Below are 20,175 nucleotides of genomic sequence, written 5' to 3'. Positions count from 1 at the left end.
AAAAAACACCCATCCCGAATTTCATTCTTTTTCTTCCCTAGTCCCAACATAATTCTTATTTCTACACAATCCTAACCATACCCATTACCTCACATATCCTATATATATACATACACATCTCTTATATACATACATCTTCCTATTCTCTCAAAACCCTAGTTCTTCATATTCATTATTTTTACACCAAATCTCTACTATTATTCTCATGGCACCCAAAAGATCGAGAGTCGTGTTGAGTAGCAACTCTAGTCACTCATCGGATTCGAGTGTTGGGGGAACAGTGGCTAGATTTTTTTCTCCGGATGCACAAGTGGAGTTTAATCAATTAATGTCCAAATCAATTGCGAAGGAGAGGGGTTTCTAACCCACTGCGAAAGATGGAAAGCTCTTGGAGATGATTACTGAGATGGGATCAAAAACTTTTTGCGAGATACCCGCTGTAGTCCCGATGAGTATTGTTTGAGAGTTTTATGCTAATGCAAGGGCCGATAAGAGCGGGTTTTCTGTGGTACGTGGTTTGAGGGTGGATTACACATCGGCGCCTATTCGTAGGGTTATCAATCAACCCGCGAGAAAGTCGATGCAGGAGGTTTGGGCCCAAAAGACAAGGGAGGATTTTGATCTTAATTACATTGTGGCTGAGTTATGTATTTAGGGAACACAGTGGAAGTGCAAGAAGGGCACGGATGAGCCGCTCACTTTTCCGGCAGCATGCATGAACAGGTATGCCCGTGCATGGAATGCTTTTGTGTGTGCGAATATTATGCCTTCTTTGCATCAACATGATGTTATTGTTGATTGTACTATCTTACTTTGGGGGATTTCGAATGAGGAGTATGTGGACCTTGGCCATGTGATACATGAGAAATGCTGCAGTTTCTGAAAACCAAGAGATCGGGGGAGATTCCTCATGCCTTGATTGTGACGAAGCTTTGTGCTTCGGTGGGCGTTGTTGGCCCGAGTTGGAGCAGTTGCAGATGTCGAGCGCTCTTATTGACAGCTTTACGATCTCAGTGATGCAAGAATGGTATGAGGGAAAAGCAGATGAAAAGGGTCTGGGTTATACTTATGATCATTTTCCCGATGGCCATCCAGCCGATCAAACTTATGCTGGTGGTTCTTCTCTGGCCAGACGTGCAGCTTGGAGAGCCGCTCGAGGTGAGGCTAGTTCTTCACGTGTTCAGCAGGAGGAGTGGGATAATTCTGGGCTTGGCGATGTGATGCACGACATGCACAATCATTTTACGGCCAACTTGACACAGGCTTTGGGAACTGCTTTCGGAGCCACTGATGTTGAGGTTGATTGGTTGGTGTTTGGTGCTGGTTCTGTGTATCTGCCTCCTGATACTCCACCTGAGAAGGGTGGTGATTCTGATAACTAGGTATGCCTGAAATCCTTATTATTACCTTCAATGAGGATATTGAAAATTTTAAGTTTAGGGGTGATAATGTAAGGATTAGTTGTGTTTGTCCATATAGATTCATATAGATTCCAGTTGCATGTTTACTGTATTTCATTCATATTTTTGCATCATTATTCATATAGGACATATTTGCTTGTTTTTATGTGAGTTCATATAGTTGCATGTGCATGCATATAACATGATCTTTTAGGTTGAGCTATTTGTGATTGATAAGTTGATGTTAATTTGAGTGTGGTGATGACGAATCAGAGGTTGTTTAAGTCCTAATGAATTGATTTGCATTCCAGAAAAAAAAATCTTGGCTAGACATCAAATGGCTAGTAGCCGGCTTATAATTTATGAGTAGTCTAGGGTTGAATGAGATGGAGTGAAACACATTCATTCAGAAATTGATGAAAAAAGAGAAAAAGAAAAGAAAAAATATATGTGTTTATGCATAATTGATCAAGAGCGGGCTCTTTAATACTCGAGTTATTAAGTTCTAGGAAACTTTGTGCCTAGTTACCTAAGGCTTTTATAGTCTGGGATCTACTATCCTAATGTTCGCTATATGGGTATTATTATATAAGTCTTGTAGGACCTCACTCATTGCACGATCAAATTAACATCTTTGTTATGTGTTCAATAATAGCATGAATCCTTTTGTAAATCTAGTAGGAATGAGGTGTTGTGAGTCATTATGCGTTTAACATCTATTATGTTCATAAACTTGTGATTGTCTTGATGGTAGATAAATTATGGTTATTGATCTAGTTTCGAGAGTACATCTATTAAGCATCCACACACGCACATTTCTGGTTTGTGAGTTGGTTTGTGGGGTTTATTCGAACTATGTTTAAATTCGTTGCATTCTTCGAGGCATTAGTGTGTTGGTTGGTTATGGTTATTCTGAGGGGATCGATTGCATTATTATTTAGTTGCATTCATATAGTTGCACTCATGCATAAATTTTGTTTTGTAGTTTTGAGTCTGTTATGCTTGAGGACAAGCATCGATTCAAGTTTGAGGGTGTGATAAGTGGATTTTATATCTAATTGGAACGCTTCACTACAGGCTTAAGTTGGTGTTTTGGACTCAAGTTATTGGTATTTTTTATGTGTTTTTGTGTTTTTGCATCTCAGGCACTAGTTGGAGGAAGAATGGAACTTTTATTGAATATATACTGAAGGAGCCAAGAATCTGAAGTCAAGGCCATTCCCGAATTATAGATGATCTAGAGAGCTTCGCATGGACTATTGGATCGCCAAATTCTGAAAAAAGGAACTCAAACTGCAAATTAAACAAGAAATGGAGCCAAAGTAGTAGAAGTGTGGTGAGCCCGCGCGGGGAGTTGGGGCGCCGCGCCAGAGTGCAGAAAGTGCGCGCGCCCGCGCGCAAGTGGGGGGCGCCCGCGCGGGAAGTTTTGTTCAGAATTTTATTTTGACTTGGATTCGAAGAATTTGAAGCCCAGAACGTCCAGAAGCCTATATAAACCCAAAAATAAGATGTTTTTAACAACAAGGAGACCAAGAGATAGCAGCAAGAAGACCTAATAGCACAATACAACGAAGGAGAAGAAGATGTAGTTTTTACTTTTGATTCTTTCTTAAGTTATAATCTTGGATGCTTGTTTTTTTTGTTGTTGAACCTAATACTCTTGTTAACATACTTTGTTATATTTATTCAGTTATTTCAGACCTAGTTTTCTCTTAGTTTATTTACCATGCTTTCATTGGAACCCATGGTGACGATGAGTTCGGTTATGAACTAATCATTATCGTGGGGTTCTAACAGATTTACTTATGGATTTCTATAGTTAATTTGTTTCAATACCTTAGTGTGTGGTGATTATATGATATCCTAGTATTGGTTGTGCATATTCATCTTATAAGCTTCGCGAACTTATAAGATAGCTTGTTAATCTCTATTGAAGTGAAAGTGAATATAGGGGTTTAAAACTTGCCATGCTAGCATAGGTTCATGTATTTGATATGCATGATTCGTAGGTAATTTAACCATCTTACTTGCCCTATGTAATCATGATAGATAACTTGTGTATTAAACCTTTATGTTATCAAATTTTATAGACATATAGGGTCTTAACATAATTGGTGTCTATTCAGCTTCTAACTCTTTTGTGGATTTCTGGTAGTATGGTAATCGTACAACGATAATTGGTGTTTATTAGTTTCGTGTTATCTGATTAGTTGTCATCACCATTACATGCTAAGGTTAAGAACAATGACTTTGAATGAAGTATTTAATGAAGTTAAAATCCCATGTTTGTCTCATATAGTTAAATCAATCACTTTTAATCTCTGTTAGGAATATGTTGTGAACTTGATGATAAATTAATCAAAACACCTTAGTAGATTTAACTTAGTAAATTTTGTAGCACTCGACGGATGACCAAATATAGTCCCGACGGATGATTCAATATAGTCCCGACGGATGATGATTTGACATCCATCGAGTGAGTAGCTTATGTAATAATAAGTATTGTAGCACATTTTTGCAAATAACTTTGTGTAGATTCTGTAGGAGCATATGAGTCATGTTGACTACTAATAGATATGCAGAATAGGTTGATTAATTGTAAATATGAGATGTCTTGTAATTCTGCATAAGTGAAATGGAGTCAAGTGACAAATAGCTACCCGACGGATGATCAACAAAGCTACCAGACGGATGATCAACAAAGCCACCCGACGGATGACAAGCATGTACCCGACGGATGATAAAATTCAAATATCTGTTGACAGTGACAACACGGTCATATGCGTTGGGTATTTGCAAAAGGAATGTGGCAGCCTATTAAGCAGGGTTTTGAGAACAAAGAAGCATTACCATTTCCATGCTATTATGAAGATATTCAAAGATGCTGGAATAGAGTAGTAAAGTAGCATGGAGTTAGACTAGATATGTATTATTTTATTATCTTGTCTTATTGTCATGTAAACTTGGTGATATATAAACCAAGTGTAGCAAGTAGAACAATTATCAAACTAAGCACACACATTTTTAGAGAAACATTTTCAAGCTGTATTCTGTAGCATTTCTCTGTAAGTTTAGTTGTTCATACTTGTAAGCAGCTGTGAGCTATTCAAGGTTCACAGAGTTCTCACTCGATATATACATATATATATATATATATAGAGAGAGAGAGAGAGAGAGAGAGAGAGAGTAAAGTTCTATGGAGTCCACCTTTTAATTGGAGTCCTCGGAGTCCATCTTTGTTCTGCAAATAAAATATCTTCTAAAACATGTTATTTTGCAAAACATGTTTCACAAATATCATTATTTCAATAAAATCATGCAAATCTCATATATTTACAAGTACAATATGTATGTTCTGCAACATGGAAATTTATGTTCTGCAAACTAAGCATGTTTTGTAGAATAATATATTTTGAAACATTCTACTTGTAAAATCTATGTCATCTGCAAGATTTTCAATAAAATTGTGATATTTGTAGAATATCATTCGAAAAATAATACGTTTTGCAGCAATTTAAGCTATATTTTACTTGCAGAACATATGTGGACTCCAAGGACTCCAATAAAACACGGAACTCCATAGAACCTACCCTATATATATATATATCTGGTGGATACATTCAAAATCCACCAGAAAGTTTTAAAAGCTTGTGTTTTTATTACTTTGTGTTTTGATTCATTTAAAGTATTTATTCCGCATTCTGCAAATCAAACACTTATATATTATCAAGTAAGAACTGGCTTAAAAATCTTGAAAAAGATGCCAGAATTACATTCAACCCCCCTTCTGTAATTCTTGTTGTATTGTTAGGGAATAACAATTGGTATCAGAGAAAGCTCTTGAAGTATAAAGAGTGTAAACATCGCAATAAATAGCAAGATGAACAAGAAGGATGTTGGAGTTAAAATTCCTTAAGATAATTATCACCACTGGAAGGTGAAAATGCACCTACATCTTCTTTCCCAAAATGAGGCCTATGTGTATTGCATAGAGAGAGGTCCTCATGTACCAATGAGAGTTGCAACTGGCAATGAGCCATTTGTTCGTAAACCAATGCATGAATGGTCAGATCCTGATATTGAGCAAGTCGGGAAAGACAAGAAGGCCATGAATATATTGTTCAAAGGTGTTGATGGTGATATGTTTGATAACGTCATTAACTGCAAAATAGCCAAGGAGGTTTGGGACACTATCCAGATTATTTATGATGGTATGAGCAAGTAAGGGAGAATAAGATGCAGCTGCTAATTCAGCAATATGAGCACTTCCATTGTGAAGATAGTGAGTTTCTGACTAATATTGTTAGTAGATTTCAAAAACTACTAAATGCTCTGAAGTTGCATGGAAGAGTCTATCAAACAAAAGACTCTAACCTCAAGTTCCTTAGATATCTTCCAAAGGAGTGGAAACCAATGACAGTCTCATTGAGAAATTCTCGGGATTACAAGGAGTTCACCTTGGAAAGACTGTATGGCATCCTGAAAACTTATGAGCTTGAAATAGAGCAAGATGAGAGGATGGAGAAAGGAGGGTTCATAGCACTAGTTGCAGAGTTAGAGAAGGAAAATGAGATGAAGGTAGTAGTTGTTGAGTCTACATCAAAGGTCCGTGAAAGCAAGGGCAAAGGGCTGGTAGCTGAAAATGAAGATCATTTGAGCCAAGATGACATAGATGATATTGATGAACATCTAGCATTCCTATCCAGAAGATTTGCCAAGCTCAAATTCAAAAAGAATTTTGGAGCAGCCAAGCCAAGTAGAAACATGGTGGATAAATCCAAATTCAAATATTTCAAATGTGGCTTGGCAAGGCATTTTGCAAGTGAATGTAGAAAGTCTGATCCTAGCAAGAAGAAGTTTGAGCCTATTGATTATAAACAGAAATGCTTTGAGTTGCTCAAGCAAAAGGAAAAGGCTTTCATCACACAGGAGAATGACTGGGCTACAGATGGTTTGGATGAATATGAAGAAACAAACTATGTCAACCTAGCCCTGATGGCCAACTCTGATGAAACTGAAACAAGCTCTTCAAGTAATCAAATAATCACCACTAACCTGGCACATTTATCTAAAGCTGAGTGTAATGATACAATAAATGACATGTCCACATAATCATATCACTTGTGTGTTACACTTAAGTCCCTCACTAAGGAAAATGATAAAATTAAAGAAAACAATTTGTTTTTAAGTGAGAGGAATAATGTGCTAGAGTCTCAGTTTATTGAATTTGAAAAATTGAGAATTGAATGTAAGATTGCTAAGGATAAATTAACTGAGTCCTTGAAGAAATAAGAGATTTTAAAGAAGCAGCTTGAACGAGAACAAGAAGTGATTAAAGCATGAAAATCATCCAGAGATGTCCATGCTCAAATCACTAAAGTTCAAGGTATTGAGTCCTTTCGTGATGCAGCCTGGAAAAAGAGTAAGGAGAAGCTGGAACCATCTTGGTTGAAGGATTATTGACAGATGTGGACTCGACGGATGATGAAAATCATCCGTCGGATAATCAAAAGGATTATCCGTCGAGTGACAAAGAGCCACATCCGTCGGCTGTGACTAAACCTGTGAACAAAGCTAAGCATGCCAAGCTGAATGAGAAATATGGATCAGTTTCCAAAAAGTTTGTTCCTGGAGAATCAAGTCAAGTGAAGAAAGAGAGGAAAGTTAATGTTGGTCATCTGTCCATCAATCAATTGAATGACAGATTAGAAAAGATTGAGGTTAAAACAGAAACTAAAAAGAAAAACAATAGAAATGGGAAAGTAGGAATTAACAAGCATAACAACTACACACCTGATAAATATGCTCCAAGAAAAATCTGTGTTAAGTGTGGTAGTGTTAAACACCTGTCTGTTAATTACAAACTTGCCATGCCTACTCCCATGTATGTGCCTCACTCTTTTCCCAACATGACTGCCATGCCTATGAATGCTATGTCTACTCAGAATATGAATGCACAATTTGCTAATAGACCATTTGCACTTAATCCTTATTATGCTGCATTTAGTATACCACAAATGCCATTTAGCATTCCTTACTGGAATAACATGTTTGCAAACAACATGCCTTTATCTGTCAATCAAAATGTGCATGATAATTCTGTTCTAATGAATGATTTCAAAGGTCCAACTCAAATGACTAAGGACGAATAAAAAATTCCCAAGTTAAATGAAATTTAACCTAAGAAACCAAAGAAGAAAGCTAACAAGGCAGGACCTAAGGAAACTTGGGTACCAAAATCAACTTGATTTGGTTTTGATGTGTGCAGGGAAATAGAAAGAATCTTTGGTACCTGGATAGTGGTTGTTCAAGGCACATGACTGGAGATTCTACCCTGCTCACACAGTTCAAGGAAAGAGCTAGCCCAGGTATTACTTTTGGAGATGACAACAAGGGTTATACTGTGGGATATGGCTTGATTTCAAAAGACAATGTCATCATTGAAGAAATTGCCTTAGTAGATGGTCTCAAGCACAATTTGTTGAGTATCAGCCAGCTTTGTGATAAAGACAATTCAGTAACCTTCAATTCAGAAGCCTGTGTTGTGACAAACAAAAGAAGCAACAAAGTGGTTCTCACTGGAGTGAGAAAAGGAAATGTATATCTAGATGACTTCAACTCATTTAATGCAGAATCTGTCACTTGTCTTCTCAGTAAAGTAAGTCAAGATGAAAGTTGGCTATGGCACAAGAAGCTGTCCAATCTAAACTTCAAGATCATGAATGAGCTTGTCAAGAAAGAACTAGTTAGAGGCATTCCTCAAGTGGATTTTTCTAAGGATGGATTGTGTGATGCCTGCCAAAAAGGAAAGTAGATCAAAGCATCATTCAAAAAGAAGCTTGATTTAACAATTGAAGAACCTTTGCAATTGCTACACATGGATTTGTTTGGACCAGTCAATATTTTGCCTAGTAATTGTGGATGATTTCTGTAAGTTCTCTTGGACATATTTCCTAAAGTCTAAAGATGAAGCTAGTGAAATCATCATCAATCACATAAGGCAAGTCAACAATCATCCTGATTTTAAAGTAAGAAGAATCAGGAGTGATAATGGAACTAAGTTCAAGAATTCTGTGATGAGATCATTTTTTGAAGAGAATGGGATTATGCATGAGTTTTCTGCAGCAAGAACTCCACAACAAAATGGAGTAGTGGAAAGAAAGAATAGATATTTTATTGAAGCTGCAAGGACAATGCTGGAAGAATCAAAGTTACCAGCATATTTTTGGGCTGAATCTGTGAATACTTCCTGCTACACTCAGAATATTTCTTTGGTTAATCAAGCAAAGTGTATGACACCCTACCAATTAGTTCAAGAACAAGAAACCAACTCTAAATTTTCTTCATGTCTTTGGCTGCAAATGTTTTATCTTGAGGAATCAAACTGATCAACATGGGAAGTTTGATGCTAAAGCAGATGAAGGAATTTTTATTGGATATGCTGTGGGAAAGGCATATAGGGTCTACAATCTAAGAACCAATATTTGTTATAGAATCAATACATTTTGTGTTTAATGACAAAAATATTGAAGGACTGCAAGATGGAGATTTCCATGAAAGCCTCAAGTTTGATAATGTGGAGATGGTTAGTGATGACAGTGATGATGAAAGTGATCAAGAAACAGTGAATAAGGATAATACAGAAAAATCTACAACCAATGAAGCACATAATTCAACATCTGTCAAGCTGCAAAATGCTTCATCTGTCGGGAGATAATCTGCCTTATCTGTCGGGAGACAATTAGCTTCATTCATCGGGACACAAAGTGCATCATCCGTCGGAATATTAAGAGAAGCTGAAAGCCAGAATAGATCACTTACAGAAAGTTCCCCTTTCTCAAATCAAGGATTCACAAACTCAGGGGGAGTTTCTAATAATCAAAACTCATTCACACATAAAGACAACAATGAGGCCTCTTTATTTAGAGCTAATCTACCTCAACAAAGGAAATGGACTAAAGATCACCCTTTTGAGTTCATCATTGATGATGCATCTTCTAGAGTTCAAACAAGGAGAGCAACTCAAGAAGAATGTCTATACAGTAGCTTCCTATCTAAGGAAGAACCAAAGAAGGTAGAAGAAGCTTTGTTGGATCCTGATTGGATTTTAGCTATACAGGAGGAGCTAAACCAATTTGAAAGGAACAATGTATGGAAGCTGGTACCCAAACCTAAAGGAAAGAATCCAATTGACACCAAGTGGGCATTCTGAAACAAGATGGATGAAAATGGCATAGTGGTCAGGAACAAAGCTAGATTGGTTGCTAAGGGCTACTGTCAACAAGAAGGAATAGATTTTGGTGAAACCTTTGCTCCCGTTGCAAGACTTGAAGCCATCAGAATCTTTTTAGCTTATGCAGCCCATGCCAATTTCAAGGTCTATCAAATGGATGTCAAAAGTGCTTTTCTTAATGGAGATTTGGAGGAGGAAGTCTATGTTAGTCAACCTCCTGGTTTTGAAGATCCAAATTTTCCAGATTATGTCTACTATCTTTTGAAGGCACTTTATGGATTGAAGCAAACACCTAGAGCCTGGTATGACACTTTATCAAAGTTTCTTTTGGAAAATCACTTCACAAGAGGTACTGTTGATAAAACTTTATTTTTCAGAAATGTTAACGGCTCTAGTATACTTGTTCAAATTTATGTAGATGATATTATATTTAGCTCTACAGATAAAAAACTTTGCAAAAAGTTTGCCAAATTGATGCAAAGTAAGTATGAAATGAGCAAGATGGGAGAACTAACTTACTTTCTTGGTTTATAAGTTAAGCAAGTTAGTGATGGAATATTCATTAGTCAAACTAAATATATTCATGACCTTTAAAAGAAGTTTGATCTAATGGATTGCACATCTGCAAAAATTCCTATGGCCACTACAACTAAGCTTGAATTAAACACTACTGAAGAGTCTGTGGATATTTCAAGCTACAGGGGCATGGTTGGCTCACTTTTGTACTTAACAGCTAGTAGGCCAGATATAATGTTTGCTACTTGTCTTTGTGCTAGATTTCAGGCTGATCCTAGAGAATCTCACCAAGTAGCCATTAAGAGAATTTTCAGATATCACAGGAGAACACCAAAACTTGGCATTTGGTATCTTCGAGATTCTGGTTTTGATCTAACTGGTTATTCAGATGCAGATTATGCAGGTTGTAAAATAGACAGAAAAAGCACAATAGGAACCTATCAATTTCTAGGGAACAAGCTTGTGTCCTGGTTCATTAAAAAGCAAAATTCAGTTTCTACTTCTACAGCTGAAGCTGAATATATTGCTGCTGGTAGTTGTTGTGCACATATTTTATGGATAAAAAACCAATTATTGGACTATGGTCTACAAGTGGATATAATTCCCATTTTCTGTGATAACACAAGTATAATTGCCATCACTGAAAATCCAATGCAACATTCAAGAACAAAGCACATAGGCATCAAGTACCACTTCATTAGGGAGTATGTGATGAATGATATTGTGGAACTTCATTTTGTTCCAAGTGAAAAGCAGTTTACAGATATATTTATCAAGCCACTTGATGAATTCACCTTTTCAAGGTTTGTAAGTGAGTTAGGTATGCTTAATTATTCTTGAATTATTTCAAAATTTTTTTGCAAGTTTTAATGCAGCCATAAAATTAATTGATTTTTCAGCTTTAGATGAAATTTTGGCTAAGTCAAAATTTACATCCCGGCGGATGTTCATTATCCATCGGGTTTGGTCATCCGTCGGAATGTTACTTAATAACAAATATCAATTACTTTTCTGGATTATTTCATAACTCGACGGATAACTGATTTATCATCATCCGTCGAATTATCTCAATCTTAGCCGTTAAATCTCTGCTCATTATCCATTGAGTATACTTATAGTTTGTAAGCATGACACGATGGATAAGTGACAGAATTTTTACAGTTTATTTATTTTTCAACGGCTATTTTGGGCTATTTTGATTTGTCACTTATTTTACTTTATTATTTTTGACAGTTTATTTCTGAGATTATATAAAAGTAGAATTCATTTATATTCTACTCTCTTATCATTCTCAAGATTCAATTTCTCTAACTTCTTTCTTCCTCAAAAAGCTAATTCTCTCTCCGCATATTTCAAATCTTTAGCAATGGCCCCTGTAGTAAAAATCATATCTCAAACTGGATATATCTATGAAAAGAATAACTTCACAACTCTAGTGAACAAGGAGATTCAACAGTCTGAAGATTATCACAAAATGATGGATTTTGTGAAAGGCTGTAAACTCAACTATGCTATGCTGGAATCTCCCACAGTCTATTGTGAGGTTGTAGAAAAGATATGGACAACTGCAGTGCACAATTCAACTGACAAGACCATCACTTTCACTCTCAAAGGTAAACGGTTTTGCATTGATAGTGACATTATCAAAGCATGCTTTAGAATTCCTGATAATACTGCTACAATTCCACACACAGACACATATATAGTTAACATGCTAAATTCCATGGGCTATGCACTTTTCACTTCTAAGTTAAGTGAAATTAGGAGGTTAGGTTGTGGCGCCCTACAAACACGGGTCAGAAGTTTGGGGTCCACACACATATACACACCTTATTTCTAACCTGCTTATAACAATAATAAAGATAACAATAATATGCAGTGACCCTATTTACCAACTATCACAGATCGCAACAGGTTAAAGTATGCACACAAGCCACACATCTACTTATATTACATACCGTTCAAATCCCAATCATTCAAACTCAAACTGAGTATTAAACTTTATTACAAACTTTTACAGACTTAAATTATTCCAAAAGAAGCCTACTAGCTCAGCTTTCTCAACCTGAACCCCTAGCTCTCGCGCTGGACTGGGGATCCTCGTTACCAACTGGTTCCTTTTTAACTGGAAAGAATATAAACAACATCGCACAAATGAGCTAACTAGCTCAGCAAGTCACAATGACAAAATTGAGAATAATGATCATCAAGAGAACATGATTATGATATCAAGTGAACAATGGATTATGATTTAGAATTGGATATTATACTTTTAATTTAAAAACCAAGGTTAGGCTGCTGATCAGTCACGCACTAACCCCGATCCATCATTGCTCTAACTACTGGATCCAAGGCACACATTGGCCTAACTTGACCATTATATGGTCTTACCACAAATTTGGTCCACAATTTTATAAAAACAATCCAATTCTAACATAATAACAGAATAAGCAATAATAAACAATAACCAGAATCATTAACAACAATGAGTGTTTAACAATGAAAGGGTTTCAATCCTTGTAAGGATCAACAGGGTAATTTCAAAGCTTGGATGCTGGGTAATGAAAGAATTGGATAACAAAGGAATCAATGTTTCAAGGTTTCAAGGATTTGGTCTTTCAAAGCATAAGATATCATGGATTGAGTATATAAGTAATTCAGTTCCGCGTTTGGTATTTAGTTTGTATGTATTTGTGGAGTAGTATCGTAGATTCCTGGTTCGTGTTTGGGTATACAACAATCAATGGTCTAGAAAGAATCAGGTTACGACTCAAGATCAATAACTGGAATCAGGGTTTAGGTTTCTGTGCTTCAAAGCACTTGCAATATCACAGGATTATCAAGTACTATAATATCTCGATAAAGTTCAGAACACTTGCCTGGTACTAGCTTACTATTCTGCACTCGCTTCCAAACCCAATCGTCTTACTCCTCAACTACCTATTTCCCTTTCCTACGCCTTGCCTCTTCTGCTCACATATCATAAACATCTATCAATAATCGACTCATAGAGTTCTATTCAACACATACTTCTATCTACCCTTCGTTTTACCCAAATCCGATTAACGGATTGAAAGTTATGCAATAATCAAGTAAACACCGAATATATAGACTGATAGTCAATCAACAAGTCACATATAACACATAATACATCACGTAATCAATGATATATTATTTATAAAGAAGTCTCGGGTCATAAATAGGCTTTCGGGTATTTAAAATGATTTTTAAAACATTTTTCGAAATTAAAACGGGTCGTTGGATCAATTTCGGGTTAATAAACAGGGTTCGGTTGGCCAATTCTGGCTCCGAAACAATTTTATACTAATTATCGAGCCTTGGAAATAATTTAGAATATTATTTTAAAGATCGAAACTATTTTTCGGAATTTTTAAATCATTTTTAAGTAATTATATCTAATTATATAATTAATTAAAATCAATTAATAATTAATTAAATCAATTAATCAATTAATTTCCAAATTAATTGACCAATTAATCGATTAAAAATTAACTGAAATTAAATAACTAATTAATTCAGATTTATTTCTGAATTAAAAATAATTTTCGGAATTAAAATACTAATTTTTAGAATTTTCAGAAATTAAAAACGAATTTTTATAATAAAAATAAATAGGAAAGATAATTTTTAAACATTTTTAAAACAGGAATCGAATTTTTGCAAAGTCTGGAAACCTGGGGGACCAAACTTCATCGTTTTCAAAAGTACAGTGACCAAACTGCAATTTTGCAGTTCTAGTCGCCGGAAAAGTCGGGGGTGGCCGGAGAACTCACCTCCGGCATCCTCCCACCACCATCACCTCCAGAATTAAACTACACAACACCAGGAACCTATATCTGTAATCAAAATTCAACAATAACCCCAGACTTGGCCGGAATTTGATCAAGAAACTTGCCGGTTACCGGCGGGTTCGATGTAAACTTCAAAACACAACTCCCTTCTCTACAGACCTCGTTGATTCATGAAACTTGTACGACTAGATTGCAAATTTCACAGAGAATACAATACACTATACCACAACATCAATCTATTTCAGAATAAGAAACCCCCAAATTTCAATTAAGAACATTCATACGGGTTATAAACCCTAATTTTAAAATTCGAAAATCAAACTCAAATTTGAACATGTTATTGAACTCCAAATCAGACGTATAATATATCAGAATCATCAGGAAAACAAGCTCTACGACATGCAATCATCAAATCATACAAATCATCCGAACAAAAATTCATATTTTTAATAAATTTAATTCGAAAATAAATAAAATTTCAGAAAATAAACCTTTGATTCTGCAGTGAAACAAAGCTCAGAATCTGATAGAACACTTCAAATCCTTCATTTTGGTTACTCAAGCTTTGAAAACAGAGATCGGTAAGACCTTCGTTTTGCTGTTTGATTCTTAGAACAGTTTATGTAATTAGGGTTTTTCTCTGAAAATTATAGAATTAACTATCTGCAAATGATTTTGATACGAAATAAAATACGGAAAAAGGCTATTTATAATTACGGAAAATTAGTATCCCATTGGATCATTCCGGATATAAAACGACACGTTTATTTATAAAAACTGATCCAAACGGTATCGGTTTCCGGGATAATTATCCAAATCAGTACAATTTGTACTGCGGTCTTGGTCTCAGCGCCTGGTTACACGTACTACGAAGTGATAATTGGGATAGTTTAATAAAAAGCTCCCGTTTATCGAAAATACGGGTTTTATTGATTTACCGAAACGAATATTGTATCGAAAATATTGCGCCGGGACCTGCGCAGAACAAACCATACGCCGGATCGAAAAAGTCGAAACATGGAATATGCTCGGAATATTACAATTAGGTTAGGAAGTAGTTCTCGGAAGAGTTTCGGGTTCCAAAAACGTAACAACGGATGACGTCGACTGGTTCCCGTTTTTATAAAATAGATTTTAAATACTCGGAAAAAGATTTTATAAATTTTATATGATCCTTATAAATCCCTAAATCAACATAAAAATAATTAGGAAGATATGACAATTATCTATGTTTTATTTTGGACATATAAAAATTAAAATACTCAATTAATATTATTTTTGAATATCCAAGTACATATAACATTTAACGATTAACTCACAGAATAGATACTGAACACACATAATAATTATTTAATAGCAAAAGAATTACACGATATATCCCGGATATTATATCCTTCCCCCCTTAAAAAGATTCTGTCCTCAGAATCTCCTAAGAAAACAAATGAGGGTACTTTTCTCTCATATCACTTTCTAACTTCCAGGTTGACTCTTCAACCTTTGGGTTTCTCCACAATACTCTTACTAACTTTACCACTTTATTTCTCAATACTTTCTCTCTCTCCTCTAGAATCTCTATCGAACTCTCTACATATGACAAATCTGCCTGAAGCTCTATTGGCTCATATTCTATTACATGCCTGGAGTCTGGATTATATTTCTTGAGCATCGATACGTGAAAAACATTGTGAATGTGCTCCATGTGTGGTGGTAACGCCAACTCATAAGCTACTTTGCCAACGCGCTTTAAAATCTCAAAAGGTCCGATATATCTTGGGCTTAGCTTCCCTTTCTTTCCAAACCTCGTTAGTCCTTTCCATGGTGATACTTTCAGTAATACCAAGCTTCCTTCTTTAAATTCCATGTCTTTCCTTGACTGATCTGCATATTTCCTCTGACGATCTTGTGCGGCTATCAATCTCTTCTGGATAATTTCAACAATTTCCTTTGTCTGCTGTACCAGTCCAGGTCCAAGTATCTTGCGTTTTCCTACTTCGTCCCAATATATTGGAGATCTATATTTGCGTCCATAAAGGGCTTCATAGGGTGGCATCCCAATGCTGGCGTGATAACTGTTGTTATAAGCAAACTCTACCAGGGGTAAATGCTCGTCCCAACTTCCTTTGAAATCAATAGCACAAACACGTAACATGTCCTCGATTGTCTGGATCGTTCTTTCACTTTGGCCATCCGTTTGGGGGTGATAGGCCGTACTCATATTCAGTCTTGTTCCCAAACATTCTTGAAAACTCTTCCAAAATCTTGAATTAAACCTTGGATCTCGATCAGATACAATAGACACAGGAACTTCATGACGAACTACAATTTCCTTCAGGTACATATGGACCAACTTGTCTAGCGAAAATCTTTCATTTATAGGCAGAAAATGAGCTGACTTGGTAAGTCTATCCACTATAACCTAAATGGCATCATGATTAGCCCTTGTCCATGGTAATCCAACTATGAAATCCATGGCAATATGTTCCCATTTCCACTCTGGAATCTCCAGTGGCTGTAACAATCCACTTGGTCTCTGATGCTCTGTTTTAACTCTCTTACAGGTATAACATTTGCTAATCCATTCCGCAATTTCCCTCTTCATGTCTGGCCACCAATAATTCTTCTTTAAATTTCTGTACTTTTTGGTACTCCCTGGATGGATGGAATACCTTGAATTATGTGCCTCCTGTAAAATTTCATTTTTCAGCTCCGTCACTGGTGGAATCCAAATTCTAGATGAAAACCTCAGAATACCTTGATCATCCTTTTGTGTGCATAACTCTTCACCTACCAAACGATTTATATCTTGATCCATTACATCTTCCTGACATTCCTTTATTTTCTCAAATAATTCTGGTTGGAAAGTCATACTGTATACTTTCGCTTCCTCAGGCTTGCAAACTTTAATCTCTAATTCCAATTTCTGAAATTCCTTATATATGTCTTCAGGTACTGATAGCACATTCAACCTTTCCTTCCGACTCAATTCGTCTGCTACTATGTTCGCTTTACCGGGATGATAATTAATCGAGCAATCATAGTCTTTGATCAACTCTAACCATCTCCTTTGTCTCATATTAAGTTCCTTCTGTGTGAATATGTACTTTAAGCTTTTGTGATCCGTGAAAATCTCGCACTTTTCTCCATACAAATAATGTCTCCAAATCTTCAAAGCAAAAACTATGGCTGCTAGCTCCAAATCATGAGTAGGATACTTCTATTCATGTCATTTCAATTACCTTGACGCATACACAATCACCTTTTCGTGCTGCATTAGAACACATCCTAATCCTTTGTGAGAAGCATCACTATAAATTACGAAATTCCCTTGATCATATGGAAGTGACAAAACAGGTGCCATGATCAATCGTCGCTTCAACTCCTGAAAACTTTCCTCGCATTTGTCGTTCCATATAAACTTCTCATTCTTTCGTGTAAGCTTTGTTAATGGTGTGGCAATCCTCGAGAAATTTTGAACAAATCGACGATAATATCCCGCCGATCCTAAGAAACTTCTTACCTCGGTGGGTATTTTCGGTCTCTCCCAATTCGTAATTGCCTCGATCTTTGCCGGGTCCACATTGATCCCTTCATTACTAACTATGTGCCCTAAGAACTGAACTTTCTATAGCCAAAACTCACACTTCGAGAATTTAGCATATAACTTCTTTTTCCTTAAAATCTCCAAAGTCGTTCTCACATGTTCTGCATGATCCTCTTCCGTCTTTGAATAGTTTAAAATATCGTCTATAAATACAATAACAAACTTATCCAAATACTCCTTGAAAATTCTGTTCATCAGGTCCATAAACGCTGCCGGGGCATTGGTCAACCCAAAAGACATCACTAAAAACTCGTAATGTCCATACCTTGTTCTGAAAGCTGTCTTTGGTATATCTTCTGGCTTGATCTTTAGTTGATGATATCCTGATCTTAAATCAATTTTGGAGAAATACTCGGCTCCCTTCAACTGGTCGAACAGATCGTCAATTCTGGGTAATGGATACTTGTTCTTGATTGTCAGCTTGTTGAGCTCCCTATAGTCGATGCACAGTCTCATGCTTCCATCTTTCTTCTTGACAAATAATACCGGTGCGCCCCACGGGGACACACTGGGTCTGATTACTCATTTCTCTAACAGCTCTTGCAATTGCTTCGCTAGCTCTTTCATCTCAACAGGCCCCATTCTGTACGGGGCCTTGGATACTGGTTCTGTTTCATGTGCTAAGTCGATCGCAAATTCAATTTCTCTATCTGGAGGAAGTCCTGGTAACTCGTCGGGAAATATGTCTGGAAATTCATTCATAACTGGAATATCTTCAGGTTTTGTTGGTTCTTGACTTCTGTCAATCACATATGCCATGAAATGCTCACATCCTTGTCGTAGTAACTTCTTATCTTGAATCATCGTTAAAAACTTCTTTACTTGTTTTTGACCCTTGAAAGTTATTATCCTTTCGTCAGGCGTCTTCACCATTACCTTCTTATTTCGACAATCTATCTGGGCATCGTGCTTAGATAACCAATCCATCCCTAATATAACGTCAAATTCTCCTAACTTAAATGGTATCAAATCTACACAAAACTTACTACCAAAAATCTCAATCTCATAATTCCCACAAACTTGATTAACAGATACAAGTTCTTGATTTGCTAATTCCACAATCATTATTTCATTTAAACACTCAACTGGACAATTTAACTTACTAACAAAATCTTGTGAAACAAACGATCGAGTTGCTCCCGAATCTATTAACACTTTGGCACATAAGGAATTCACATTAAGCGTACCTGCCACAACATCCGTATCTTGGATCGCATCCTTCACCGACATGTCAAAAACTCTAGCCCTTGGAGTCTCATTCACTGCTGGGGTAGATCCCATAATCCTTAATGCATTACTGACTGGGGCTGATGTCTTGCAATCCCTGGCCATATATCCTGGCTTTCAACATTTAAAGCACGTAAATCCAATAGTTGGAACCTTTATTGCTGGTTTCCGGATAGGCTGATCCTTACTTGCTGGTTCTCTTGCTGGCTGATTTCGGCATTCCCTCGAATAGTGCCCTTTCTGGTTGCATTTGAAACATACCACATTTAACTTATTACAAACTCCTCCATGCTTCTTTCCACATACTTGACAGTCTGGAAAAGTTAGTCTCAACTGATTTGGCTGATTTATATTAACTGGACAGTTGCTCTGGCCTCCGTCTCCTACATTCTGTTTCCTGAAATTAAAATTTCTCCCTGGCTGAAACTTGTCTTTCTTAAAATTTGGAAACTTCCCTGGTTGTGACTGACCCTCCTTCTGGAACATCTCACTCTCTGTCTCTGTGATCATAGCCTTTTGTACTACTCCAGCATAGGTATCCAATTCAAAAATGGCTACCTTCCCTTCTGATCCAGGGTTTCAAACCTTGCTGGAATATTTTAGCCTTCTTCATGTCAGTATCCACATACGACGGTACATACCTTGACAATTTCTCAAATTTACCCTCATAATCTGTTACCGACATGTTCCCTTGCTTTAATTCTAAAAACTTCAGCTCCATTTGATCCTGAACAAACTGAGGAAAATACTTTTCTAAAAACAATTCCTTAAACCTTTCCCAAGTAATAACATCTGTACCTTTCAATGTCTTCACCATCTCCCACCAATAGGTGGTTTCATTCTTCAGATAGTAACTTGCAAACTCAACCTTCTGTTCCTCCTTTACTTTCACTAAGGCAAATGCCTTCTCTATTTCCTTTAATCACACATTTGCTTCAATTGGCTCTAAGGAACCCTTGAATTCTGGTGGGTTTACTGCCTGAAAAGTTTTGAAAGTTACCTAGGGGTTGGTCTACCTTTGTTGTTGTTGTGCCAGGTGAACTGTTTGTTGGGCCAAGATTTGAAGAATCTGGGCTATTGCTGGGTCTATGGGTCCTGGGTTCACATTTGGGATTGTATCATCTTGATTGTTATTGTTGTTGGTTTCTTCATTCTGGGTGTTGGTACGGGTATTTCTTCTGGGAGGCATTTTCAGCTTTTGAATCAAATCTTTGTGATAGGGATAAATAAATTATGATTGTATAATTAAATACTGCATTAATTGTACAAGTTGTGGGCCGCTAGGCCCAATAAAAAGATATATGAAACTCAGACCAGAAAGGTTAAGCCTGATGGACCAGATCAGGCCTGATGGAATAAAAAAGGCCCAAAAGCCCTAATTATTAA

The sequence above is a fragment of the Apium graveolens genome, chromosome 5 (assembly GCF_009905375.1).
Source record: "Apium graveolens cultivar Ventura chromosome 5, ASM990537v1, whole genome shotgun sequence".
In the NCBI taxonomy this organism is placed as follows: Eukaryota; Viridiplantae; Streptophyta; class Magnoliopsida; order Apiales; family Apiaceae; genus Apium; species Apium graveolens.
The sequence above is the reverse complement of the archived record's forward strand: the minus strand, read 5'-3'. Positions refer to the sequence as shown.